General features: G+C 38.2%; 1 pseudogene; it reads right to left on the minus strand.

Annotated features, from left to right (window-relative positions):
* Window positions 1–3,696: 3,696 nt before the first annotated feature.
* LOC149207724 (polyamine oxidase 7-like) lies at window positions 3,697–13,435 on the minus strand (annotated as a pseudogene).
* Between the last annotated feature and the right edge of the window lie 453 nt (window positions 13,436–13,888).

Genomic DNA, 13,888 nt, shown 5'->3' on the forward strand with positions numbered 1-13,888 from the left:
GTGAGTATGCCTCCTACTGTGTTATCTGTTTTAACTTCTAGAAACTCAAATCTATTGAGCCATTTACTATGAATTTCTTTGATTTTTTGAATGGAACATTTAGTTTCCTGGATAAAGATCATATCTGGAGCTTCTTGTTTTATTATATTTCTAAGTATTCTCTGTTTTCTTTTACTACCTAAGCCTCTGATATTCCAAGTTGTGAACTTCATTATTAAAGATTTGTGAAAGAATAACTGGATAGATCTTTCATCTTACTTGAATCTATCATTAGATTTCCACATTCCATTAGTAGCTCATTCTGCTTTTTCCTGCCTCATTTCTTTCCTGGGTTTCTGGGAGCTAATCCTGGTGTGGTTTTCATAGTTTTCACTCCTTTGCTGCCCTGCATTTCATTGTTATTTTTCCTTTCCTGTTCTTTTGCCTGAGTTTTCCATAGATACAGCTGTTGTACTCGGTTGAACTCTTCTTGAGGTACTGAGTCTACCCCTCCAATGGTGCCCTGTTTCAAGAATCCTTCCAGATCTAGGTTTTCTCTTTCCAGAATCTCCTGTAGTTCATTATCCTCTGTTTCCATCTCACTCTGAGTCATTTCTTGATCCATCTCAAGTTCCCCATCGCTCATCATTGTTTCCTTCTGTTTAGTAACACCTTGTGCTAGTTCCCTATCTTCTTCTTTCTCCTTCTCCCCTGAGCTTCCTTCCATTACCTGATCTTCTTTTGGTATTTCTTCCTCTTCTTTGAGAACTTGGAACCTGTTTAGACTGGCCTGTTTCCCTTCTGTTTGTTGTTGCTTTGGCCCCCTTTTGCCCCCTTTTCCTCTATGACCCACTTTGTGAAAGATCTCAATGTCTTTCATTGTTGTTGTTTTGCCTCTGTTCTCTGTCTTGCTGAGAGGGCAGTCTCTAAATAGGTGTCCATGCTCATGGCATCTGCGACATTTGAAAGGTATATGTTCATAATCTACTGTTTGCACCCATTCTTCATCAAAAACTTCCAAGATAACCTCATCTGGTAGGGCTCCCGATAGGTCCATCTCTACACATATTCTTGCAAAGGAAGTATATTTTCCCCTTCTGGTGGCCTCAGAGGCTTTAACAAAACACCCTAGTTTATTACCTATGGCAGATAACGATTCTGTTTGCCAGTAATCAAGAGGTAAGGAGTAGAGTCTTACCCAGACCGGGACTGAAGTAAAAGTTTCTTGCTCCGGGACAAAATTCATCATCCACGGCCACATGTAGAGGCTTACTGCCACATAGAAATAGGGTCCTCCTTCAAACACCATGTCTTTGTCTTCAAAATTTGTAAAGACCACAGTGAAGAATCCCTTTGACCCAAGGTGTAGGTCTATACTTCCTTTCGGTTTCCAATGGTATTTAATCCACATTTGTAATGCCTTCTCAGTGGGCCATAATCCCATGAATTTACAAATGATAGCATAGGTCCACATGTGGTCCCTATGTGCCTGCAGAGCAGGGTCATTTAAAACTACTCTGGGAGTGATGACAGTCTTGGGTTTACATGGCCCCTTTTGTGCCTTGTTTTTTGCACCTTGTCTTTTGTCTTCTTCCTCATTGTCTTTCATGCTCCTGACCTCTCTTGGTTTCGTAAACTGCTGATCCTCTTTTAGATTCTTTTTCCTTTCTTCAGCATCCCCTCTGATAGATTCTAAAGGTTTCTTACCGCGACTGGCCACAGCCTGCCTGTAGGAGGGAGTGGAGCTCCCCCCTTTGCATGCCTCCATGGAGCTCAAAAGCCTGAAACCCTAGCTATTCATCCGCTATTTCACTGTCCTCATTTCAGATTTCAATCACAACATTTTCAATAATCAACAATATTCAACCAAAATCAATTAAATATATATTTCACTAAAGTGATAATAACAAGTGTAATATCATAATATAATACTTGCTTCTTATCTAAAGAGTAATTGATAACTACTTTAGATTAAAGTTAAAAACCTCCAAAACTATATATATATATATATATATATAGACAAAGAGAGAGAGTATGCTACATAGTAATCATAAACCTTAATTTAAGATAGCCTTACATATATTATCATATTTATATCTCTTAAAAATTATTTATTTTTTTATTATTATTATTATTCTTATTATTATTTAAAAGTTTGTATTAAAAACTATAAATATATAAATTTTGAAATTCAACATCAATATTTTTCATATAAAAAAAAACAAAACAAAACAAAATTAAAAATTCTCTAAATAAATTATATTAAAAAAAAATCATGCAAATAAATTAATTTAAATGAATATTGTAACTAAAAATATGTTGTTATTTATTTTATATTAACTTTATTATCCAATTATTAATTAAAAAATTAAAAACTATCAAATTAAAAATAATATAATATATAAATGACTATATTTATTGTCTTGTATATTTTTAGTAATAAAATTATATAGTAAAAATAAATATTAAAATAAATTAAATAAATGTATTTTTTATTAAATATTATGACACTTGATTTGATACTTCATATAATAACAATTTATTTTCATAAATATTTAAATTTGATAAATATACTTTTTATTAAATATTATGACACTTAATTATATATAAAAAAAATTGATTTTTTACTTTTTAAATAAAAAAATTTATAACTTCTTGTGGAGACTAAATAAATAGCATCCCCTTCCACATGGAGCAAGAGTATATTGCTCTTCACATGGAGAATTATATTTATTTTCCAATAAAGTATACATGCTCTGCACACTTACAGAGATCTAAGTTCGGATCATGTTTACTAACCACCATGAACTAGTCATACCATCTGATTTTCAGATCATCAATCACAAATTATGTTCATATAAAATTGCATTTATTTTGGTAATCGTGTGTTGCAAGCAGAACTTTACGTGCGTATTAAATTGCATTTGTTTTCGTAACGGAAATATTAAATTGCGTTTTTCTTCCGTAACCGTGTATCGTATTGTACTTACGTTAATAGGTGTTGTTGATGGAAGTCACAAATTTTGGATTTTTTTTTATAAGTAAATTAAATTTTAGAAAATTAGAATGTTGGAGTGTTTGAATTATATTTTTGATAGCGGAAACAGATTCAACACCATCAAAAACCTATAAAAAATTTAAAATTATCAAGTTTAATTGCTTTTACTTATATTTATAAAAATTCTTGCTAGATTTTTTCACGATATGGCTGGAATTTCCACAACTTTCCCAGCAAAAAAGCATAATCATTAAATTACAGTGCTATTTTTTAGAAGTTTTTCCTTCTCTAAAATCCTGCCGGAATTCATTGAGATCACAAGTTTGCACCTGTACAATATTAGTGTGGTTTCTCATGGTGCTGAATTCATTTATATAGTGAAAAAACTAATTTAAATAACACAAATCAAGATTTCACCACAATTTTTTTCACCAGATTCCGACACCGGAAACTCTAAAAAATCTCACTAAAGACAACTCCTTAAACTACAACATATATGTAAAAATGGACATAAATTCAATTCCATTAAAAAAATTAAGACACCCAAAATCTTGAAATTTGAAATATATAAAAAAGCAGCCAGTCAGGTGTACGGCTTTATTGTCCAATAAATTGTCATTCAATACAGTTTTCTAAATTTCAAATTTCATGGGGTTATCGTACTATTTGATTTCCAATCTAAGAATCGTAACCTTAAACACCAATGCATATATGTATGCTCAAACTTTACATTGCTGGGAGTCATTAAGAGCATCTTCTAAAACCTGCACTTTTTTCATCCACGCCCTCCTTAGCGTCCCGCTAATAATTGTAAAAAATTAATCCACACTCTAAATCTATGCCGGAAGTTTTGATGACATGAACTTATTTTCATAAAAATATATAATATATGGTATTACACTACTTTTTATATTTACTATAGATTGATCGGAATTTACCAATTGAATATTTGTGTTACAGGGACGTTCTTGGCTAGCTTATTTTGTTCATGAGATTTCTGGTCGCAACGTCCTTTCTTTATGCAGTCCACCAACATATTCGTTGTGTCTATACCTGATCATGACCAGAGACATCATCAGTGATAATAGAACGTCTCTATATCTGAATTATATGTTTCATTGTTTTTCATAACATTATATAGATATATATATATATATACCTGCAAGATAGGCACCATGCACATAGCCATTATGTTCTTCATTAGTATGCTCTCCAGTGAAATACACAGGGCCAATTGATGCCTATGAAATTTATGTAAATAGGTTGATAAATTAACTTAAATCTCTTTAAACCTTAAATTTGAAATCTTGCAGCAGAAGCAGAAATACAAATTTAGAGTTTTTGCACTTGCAGCAGAAGCAGAAATACAAATTTAGAGTTTTTGCAACATCATAACATTGCATTTATAGAAACATTAGCAAGACATACTCTATGTAAATTAGTCCAAATTTTTTTTATGTAAGTGAGGCTAGGAATGCCATCTAGAAATGAAAAAAGACTCTTCGAATCTACGAGGACCCTTTCAAATGAAGATAATACAGATCTTAAATGACTGCATCATGAAATGATATTGCTACTATTTCTTGCAAAAATACCTTCAAGTTGTCGAAATCCTTTGTGGAGACCCTTATTGGCCAGTTAGAGTACGTTCCTTTGAAGAATGGATCTCTTCCCCATCTAGGAATAAGGATTGCCTCCATCTCTGGAATATCGTCGCCAAACATTTTCTTCAGAACGCCCATTATTTCTGCTCTGGTGTCATGGTCAGGTTGTTGTTTTATGCGTCAAGCTTCATCGTCTATAACAATTACCATAAGAAGGTTCCCTCTAGGGTAATCTTTTTTTGCTGAAGCAAGAGTCGTACCTTCATATTCATTAAATCAGAAAATTATTTACATAGCGTACAACCATCCATATGGAAACATGGATCTTAGACCAACACTACTTTCTAGAGAAACTAGGGTCACGAGTTAAGTGTAAGAACTCCGATCCTAACCCACAACACTAAACCCCCAAAAAGGCAACAAGTATCTCGGCCACAAAAGAAACCCGAAGAAACTATTAAATTTCTCTCTCTTTTTTTTTCTTTTTTTTTTTAAATCGCCTTCAGAGCTCCTAGCTCCCACCAACTACAGTGGATGATCTCGCAGAACCAAGGCTCCCGCCAAAAACCTTTTGGAAACACCAATGAGCGCACATGTTCCTAACCGTTGATCCACCCAAATTGATCCAATAGTGTAGGAAAATATTGCGCCACCTAGACGTCCGCCCTTTAACCTTGTGGCCCCACTGACCAGCTCGACAGATCACCACCGTAGATCCGCCAGGCCAGATCCTACGACGGAGGAACATATCGCTCCGAACATAATAGTTGTTGTTTAACGCCCGATAAGGGTGGAAACCAAAACCGCCCCACCGCCACGTGTCAACCGAGGAGTATGATCGCTCCCAAAAATTGAAAACCACTTCCCGCTCGGGAGGCCCCCAATATACCGAAAACCACTCCGCTAGTGGATTAACAACCTTTGACGGCATAAAAGGAACGTACAGGTTGCCGTTGGACTCTAGATTCCGGCCGCTACCACTGTCGCTATTGCCGTCGTAAGTGATCCTGAGGGTCGTACCAACTCTTCCCTCCAAACATCTGTTCTGGTAGAAAATTCCTCCAAGCAACAAGAGAAAAAATGAGAAAAGGGGAAAATAGCACCTCATAATTCAACCACATTATTGGACAGAGCTTCCATAGTTCTGGTCCGGTACACCATCATATCCTCGACAGCTTGGATGTCACACTGGTCCATGAAACTGTCCTGAGTCCGCCTATGCCCGCCCAACGTCACCCTGTACATGGAACATTTCACCCCTTGATTAGCCAGTAAATCAGCAAGTTTATTGGCCTGCCTTCGAATGTGGTTAAAACTGACCGTGCGTAGGCCTCTGAGGTGGAACTGGATCCTTTGGAAGACCTGGATCAGCCTCCAGTGTTTTGAAACCCTCTCCGGCTCCGAGCCCCAACTAATTTTTTTGACAGAGTTGATAATTATTTCAGAGTCAGCTTCGATAATTACATTCTGTCGATTATCCTGCACCAAGAGATCTAAGCACTGCTCCATAGCCATGGCTTCTGCCATGTTGTTTGTAGCCCTACCTAAATGTCCATGGAAGATGGAAAGGATATTTCCATTAACATCCCTTAACACCCCTCCAAAGCCCGCATTGCCCGGGTTGCCTTTAGAAGCCCCATCTATGTTAAACTTTAGAAAGCCCAAAGGGGGAGGATGCCAGAATTCCTGTTTAGAGACCCTAACCAAAACTCTTATGTCCGAGCCCTGCGACAAAAGCCCCTGCATTCCCAACAGTCCCAGAATCCTCAAGTCAGCTTCTGAGGGTGGATTATTAGGGGAATTCCGAACTATGGTGCCCACTGTCTCTTTAAGCTGAGTCAAAGTTTGCTTTAAAAGACACTGAAGGGATCTCTTCTCATTTTTGAAAATTCTCCGATTCCTTTCTTTCCAGACATTCCAAATAATGAAGCTAGGTGTTAGAGCCCAAGCTGCACCGAGCATTTCATTATCTGAGTAATTACTTCTCCATCTAGTTAAGGTGTTGAAGATGCACCCTCTGTCGTTGTCGCTCCTTTGGAAGATGTTAGCAAAATAATCCCATAAACTAGAGGTAAAGTTACAATTATTGAGGAGGTGTTCCATAATTTCTTCATGGGCTTCACAGAGTTGGCATCTGGAAGGCCCCAGCACACCCCTTTTCCTTATGTTATCCCAAGTCAGAATTCTCTTATGATAGACAAGCCACATGAAGAGTTTAATCTTCATCCATCCTTGATGCCTCCATAGATTCTGCCAAACTCTATCCGGAGCCAGAGAGTCCAATTCAAGGAGTTTGCATTTAGCCTCCTTTAGATTAAAGGTGCCCTTATTATTGTTGCCCCACCTCAATTGGTCATGCCCCCCTGTTACTAAGATCTTCCTTTGTTCCAGTGTCCTCATGAGAGCCTCAGCTTTAGTTTTCAAGGGGTTATCTTCCCCATAAAACATATTCCTCCACTTTCTCCACTTACTTACATTATTATTTTGGTCCCAAAAATCTTTGACCTGTGATAACCCCTTGATATCTGTCTCTCTTTTGAGGTCCAGAAATTGCTCATTTAGCAGTATTGGTTCTTGTTGCCATTTATCTTCCCAAAAAAGTGCCAAGTCCCCCTCTTTGATTTCCCAGAAGCTATTCTTTTGAACTAAGCCTCTGTTCTCCCAGGCCTTATTCCAGATGTAGGAGCCCTTTATATTTCCGGACATCCTTATAAGATCGTTATTGTCCCAAGTGCTGGCATATTTCTTTGTCTAGATACTAGCCCACTGGGCCTTTGGTTCTTTTACCCATCTCCACCATAACTTAGCTCCTAAAGCCCTGCTTAGAACCTCTGGATCATCCAAACCCAGACCTCCTTGATTTTTAGGTTTACATCTCTTTTCCCAAGCCACTAAGGCCCATTTCCTTTTTTTCCCCTTTCCCTGAGAGAAATTCTCCTTGAATGGTTTTGAATTGTTGTAAGACTCCTTTTGGAATAGGGAGTTCTGAAAGAATAAAAACTGGGATAGATTGTAAAACAACCTTTGTAAGCACCAACCTGCCAGCTAAGTTTAAAGATCTGAAGGTCCAATTCTTGATTTTATCTTGCATATTATTAATCATCGGTTCCCAGATACTTTTATGAAGAGGTTTAGCAGTAAGGGGGACTCCCAAATATTTTGAAGGAAGAGAATCTCTTTGAAAACCTAGAATTCTGGAGATGTTCCTTTGGATAGCAATATCAGTATTAAAGAAAAAGATTTTAGATTTGAAAAGATTAACCTCCATACCTGTGGCTAGACCAAATTCATTTAGAAGTTGTTTGTATGCCAAAGCTTCCTTGACTGTAGGAACCCCCTGCAACATGGTATCATCCACAAATTGTTGATGAGTCAAAGTCTGTCCATTCTCACAAAGTTGAAGACCCTTGATTTTGCCTTCAGCTTTTGCTTGCTTAATCGATCTACCAAGTCCTTCCATCATGAGAATAAAGAGAAAGGGAGAGAGTGGATCTCCCTGCCTAAGGCCTCTTGAGGGAATAAAAATCTCGGAGGGAGAGCCATTTACCAAAATTGAAAAGCTAGAAGAGGTTACCAAAGCCATGACCCATCTAACCCAATTATGATCAAACCCAAAAGCTATAAGAACCCTCCTTATATAGGTCCAGTTTAACTTATCATAGGCTTTAGCTATGTCCAGCTGCATGATCATTCCTGCCTTCCTGTTGCTAGTCAGTGAGTGCACCACTTCCTGTGCTTGAATGATGTTATTGAGAATTTGTCTACCTTCCACATAACCAGATTGCTCCCCAGAAACAAGGGTGGGGAGAAGAGGTTTGAGTCTGTTAGCTACAACCTTGGATATAATCTTGTAAACCACATTGCACAATGCTATGGGTCGAAACTTATCTGGAGTAAGAGCATTATCTTGTTTAGGGATCAGTGAAATGAAGGAGGTATTGAGTGCTTTCAGAATAGTTCTGTTCCTCCTGGTATCTTCTACCACATTCAGCATATCTTGTTTTACAATATTCCAGCATGCTTTAAAGAAGTCCACATTAAAACCATCAGGACCCAGTGCTTTACCATTCTGCATTTCCTTGATGACTTCACTGATTTCTTCTTCAGTAACTGGCCAGTTGAGGTTGAGATTATCCTCTCTGGACACTAGTCTTGGTATATGTCTTATTATATCCTTAATGAAAGGCTCTCTGTTTGGAATATTTTCCTGTGCAATCCCCCTAAAGTGTTGAACTAAAACAGCTTCAATTTCTTCATGGGTACTGACAATTTTCCCTTCGTCATCCTTAATCGAGGAGATTCTATTATGAGCCCGGTTTGCCAAGGTTGATCTGTGGAAAAATCTGGTATTGCTTTCCCCTTCCTTTAACCATTGCACTCTAGATATTTGTCTCCAGAAAATTTCCTCTTGTTTGCATAAGTTCTCCCACTTGTGCTGAAGATTGGTGGCTCTATCATTGCTGATTTTATCAAAGCCAACCTCAATGATGGATTGGTTGAGTATCTGCAATTTGTTTTCAACAGCGTTTTTACCTTCAAAAATGTTGCCAAACTCTCTCTTGTTCCACTCTTTAAGCCCGAGTTTTATGTGTTTTAGTCTTTTGTGAAGAATGAACATAATCGTACCCTGAATATGAAAATCCTCAGACCGACAACTTGAAATGTTGTTGATAAAATCCGGATGGGTGAGCCAAATGTTCTCAAATCTGAAAGGTCTATTCCTGGGAGTACCAATGCCCCTGATCTCTAGTTGAATTGGCCAGTGATCAGAACCTCCAAAGGGCAGAATCCTTGCTCCCATACCCGTATCATTGAGAATAATATCCTCTGATAAGATGAATCTATCTAACTTTGAGGCCACCAAAGACCCTCCTCCTCTCCTATTGTTCCAAGTAAAGAGACCATTACTTGTATCAATGTCGACCAGTTTCGAAGTGTCCAAAAAGGATTGAAAAGCTAAGGCATCTTTGGTGAGAGCTCTGGTGCCCCTTTTTTCTCTGATAGTGATTTGATCATGTTGAAGTCCCCACCCAAAATCCATGGAATCCCAGCATATCTCTCTCTGAGATCCATAAGAGAATCAAGGAATCTCAATTTGTCATCCATTCTCTGAGGGCCATAAACATTCGTTACCAGATAGATCTCCCTATCCCCCTCAGGCTGTATGACCAATGAAAGATAATTTCTGGAAGCTTCAGCATCTATTATGCCAATCTTGAGGGGATTCCAAAGAGTCAGAATACCACCTGCTGTGTTTTTTGCCTTAACTTCTAGAAACTCAAAACGACTAAACCATTTATTATGAAGTTCTTTAATTTTTTGTATAGAACATTTAGTTTCCTGGATAAAAATGATATCCGGAGCTTCTTGTTTCATCTTGTTACTAAGTAATCTTTGTTTCCTTTTACTACCTAGACCCCTGATATTCCAAGAAGTAAACTTCATCATTAAAGATTAGTGAAAGAGTAACTGGTTAGGTCTTTCATCTTACCCGAGTCTATCATTAGCTTTCCATACTACATCAGCAGCTCATTCTGATTTTTTCTGCCTCTTTTCTTTCCAGGGCCTCGGGGTGCTAATCCTGGTGTGAATTTTGAATATTTCACACCTTTGTTGCCTTGTTTTGTCGTATTGCCTTGCCTTTCCTCCCCACCAACCTGGGTTTTCCATAAGTACAACTGCTGTACTCTAGAGAACTCTTCTTGAGGTAACGAATCTAACCCTTCCATGGTTCCCTGTTTCAAGAACCCTTCTAAATCTAGGTGTTTTCTATCTAAAATCTCCTGCAGCTCCTGATCCTCCATTTCTATCTCACTTTGGGTAATTTCCTGGTCCATATCCAGTTCTACATTGCTCATCATGGCCTATTTCTGTATGTTATTGTATTTTAGTTGGTCTTTGTTCTCCTCTATCTCCTTATTCTATGGATTTACCTCTAATCCCTGATCTACTTTTATAGTCTCTTCTTCCTCCTCGAGCACCTGGAACCTGTTCAGCATAACTTGAAACCCTTCGGCTTGATGGTGCCTAAGACCCCTTTTGCCACCTTTTCCTCTGTGGCTCACTTTTTGAAATCTCTCCGTATCTTTCATAGTATAATCTTTGCTCCTATTTTCGATTTTACTGAGAGGGCAATCTCTAAACAGGTGCCCATTCTCATGACATCTACGACATCTAAATGGAATATGTTTATAATCTACTGTTTGCACCCATTCTTCATCCAAAACTTCCAAGATCAACTCATCTGGTAGAGCTCCAAAGAGATCCATTTCCACACAGATTCGTGCGAAGGAAGTATATTTTCCTCCTAGACAAAACGTCCCAGTTTATTCCCTATGGCTGTTAACAATTCTATTTGCCAGTGATCAAGGGGAAGGGAGTAAAGTCTTTCCCAAACCGGTACTGATGTGAAAGTCTCTCGCTCCGAGACAAAATTCATCATCCACGGCCTCATATAGAGGCTAGCAGCTGCATAGAAGTAGGGCCCTCCTTCAAACACTCTGTCTTTATCCTCAATGTTAGTGAAGACCACTGTGAAGAATCCTTTTGACCCCAGATGTAGGTCAATGCTCCCTTTGGGTTTCCAATGATATTTAATCCATGTTTGTAAATCTTTTTCAGTGGGCCATACTCCCATGAATTTACAAATAATAGCATAAGTGCTCATGTGGTCCCTGTGTGCCTGCAGCGCAGGATCATTCAAGACCACCCTAGGTGTAACCTTAGATTTAGGCTTACAAGGGCCACTTTGAGCCTTGGTTTTTGCTCCCTTTTCCTTGTCATTTTCTTCCTTGTCTCTAGTGCTTTGATTCTCACAATGTTTGTCTCTATCCTTCCCTTCTTCCCTACTCTCTTTCACCTCGTCATTTCTTCTGACTTCCTCCAGTGGCTTCTTACCACGGCTGGTAACCGCTTGCTTGTAGGAGGGAGTAGAGCTCCCTCCTCCCCGCCCTACCATGGAGAACGGTGCCTGCACAAATTCAACCCTAGCCGTTCTTCACTCTTCCTGTTCGTCCCAGCTCCTCCTTCAAGTTTTAACATCAGTTCTCAACTTTGAAGTATCAATATGCAAAAGAATGACACCAGGTTCCCTCCAGGGTATTCACTTTCCAAGTGCTGAGGAAAAAATGTAAATAACATGTTAATCAGTTGAATGATTTCAAGTCTAGCTGTTTCTGTGGGAAAAGATATTAAGCACTAATTACCTGCCAAAAATTGTAATGACCCCTTTTTTCATGAGCGTAAATGAAGAACTCAGTGCCAGGTCGAGTTGCCCAGAATTTAGATGGAAATTTCATGAAGATTTTGCAGTAAATAACCATATTAAACTTATATATCGCTAGTAGCTTCCATAGCTGCAGGTGTTTATGAAGTAGCATTATAAATTCACTAAATAGAATAGATCTAGTGACTTCATATGAAATTTGATACAGCAAGTAGATATACATACAGGTAAATCAGGTTTAAAACTAATGAGCTTCATTTGAAGAACCCATAAACTGACAGAAACAATAACACTTTCCGCAGTATATGTTGAACCATCCTCAGTCAAAATCTTGACACCCTTGTTTGTATATTCGATTTCTTTAACGATTTGGACCATGAAATCATTACCTAAAAAGTATCTTTACTAAGAGAGTGTTTCAGGACAAAAGATTTTAAAGGATACATATGCTTTATCAGAGGAGCCTACTTTCTTGAGTTTGAGACGGTCGTCCCATATAGTTTCGTTATGAGATTCAAGGAATTCTTGGGCTAACTTGTGAACAATATATTCGTATCCTCGCCTGTTGGCCACGAAATATTCATCATCCCCATAGTATTTGAATGTTGCAATAGGTTCCACATTCTTTAAGCTCATCAGTCTTGGAGGTTCTGCACACCCAAATGCAATCTATTGTTTTTTCATTTATTTGATTATCATTTCAATTGTCAAACCCAATAATTGTTGAGATCAATTATCAGAACCTGCAATTTCGAAATCGTAAAAGTAGTAATCGATGGCCATCTCCAAAGGCGTTACTAGCACACTGCAAAATTTTATTAATCAACATTATCGAGCCCATATTGTGCAAGTTAATATCAGGTTATAACTCATCATTTTGTGATTATGTGAACAAGTAAAATATACAGAGGGATTTGCTAATCGTCTTACTGTCCAAATGCCCATTGAGATGCCAAAATCGAAATATCTTCTTTGCCACTCTTGTGAAACGATTTAGAGAGACTTGAACTGAAGTCAGATGATGTTGTTGCCAAACCATATGGTCGTGCTACCTCTGACTGTGGCAGAATACCTCCTCTGTAAAACAAAAACAGTTATCAGAAACCGGGTAAATGGCGGATCTGGGCATAATGCAATGTTGATTATCGTGTGACAGGCTGCTTACTCTTGATGATAGATATTGTAACTGATATTGCTGTAATCAGAATAAGTTGTCCGAAGTTTGTATTTCTGAGCTAGAGACCATATGGGGTTCATGTGTTTCCCTCCAACACCCTCTACCCAGTTGGCTCCCATCTCCACTGCATACCCTCCTAGGGTTTCCTTGAGCATTCTTCCCCCATTTCTATTGATTGCTTCCAGTATCACAAAGTCTTTCACTCCATTGTCCGATAATGCCTTTGCTGCCATTGTTCCTGCAAACAAAAAAATCAGAACTTACTCAGTGAACTTACTGTTACAAGAAGGAGCCTATTTAGACATGGTCATGTGAAGAAGCTTGGATAAGGTATTAAGAGTACCCGACATGCCCGCTCCCACTATGATCGTGGTGGTAGCAGCGCCCGACGAAGAGAAGAAAACAATGCATAGTAACAATAATATCAGAGAGCAAAGATGACTGTAAGCCATGAAGGCGAAGACACTCTAACATTCCCAGCTAAAACAGAGAGATGGAATTGATTATCAATAGCTTGTTAGGGGAAGTATATATTGAAGGTCAGTTCAACCAACTTCAAAAATTCCCTTCGAAATTGAACTACCCAAATTTAAAAAAAAAAAAAAAAAAACCACATAGTCATAGCTGAATCCAAATTAATTTGATTTAATAATTTTATCCGCTTTTCCACATACCCCTCTCTGCAACATCTCCAAACAAGCATCCAAACCTAACCTAATGTCCACATTATGCTCTCCACATATCCAAAAGTGCTCAGGAAAAGGCATCCAACACTAACCTCAGACATTGTATTGTAATAATGATACCGTTCGGCCATTTATAGTTCCAACTCTGCTGAACAATGTTGAAATCTAATTTCAACGCAGCTGCCAGAAACCGGTCAATAAACCTCGCCGGAAAGCTCT

Source organism: Pinus tabuliformis, chromosome 1_2 (assembly GCF_031772625.1).
Source record: "Pinus tabuliformis cultivar Carrire ecotype Pingquan chromosome 1_2, CPIR1, whole genome shotgun sequence".
In the NCBI taxonomy this organism is placed as follows: Eukaryota; Viridiplantae; Streptophyta; class Pinopsida; order Pinales; family Pinaceae; genus Pinus; species Pinus tabuliformis.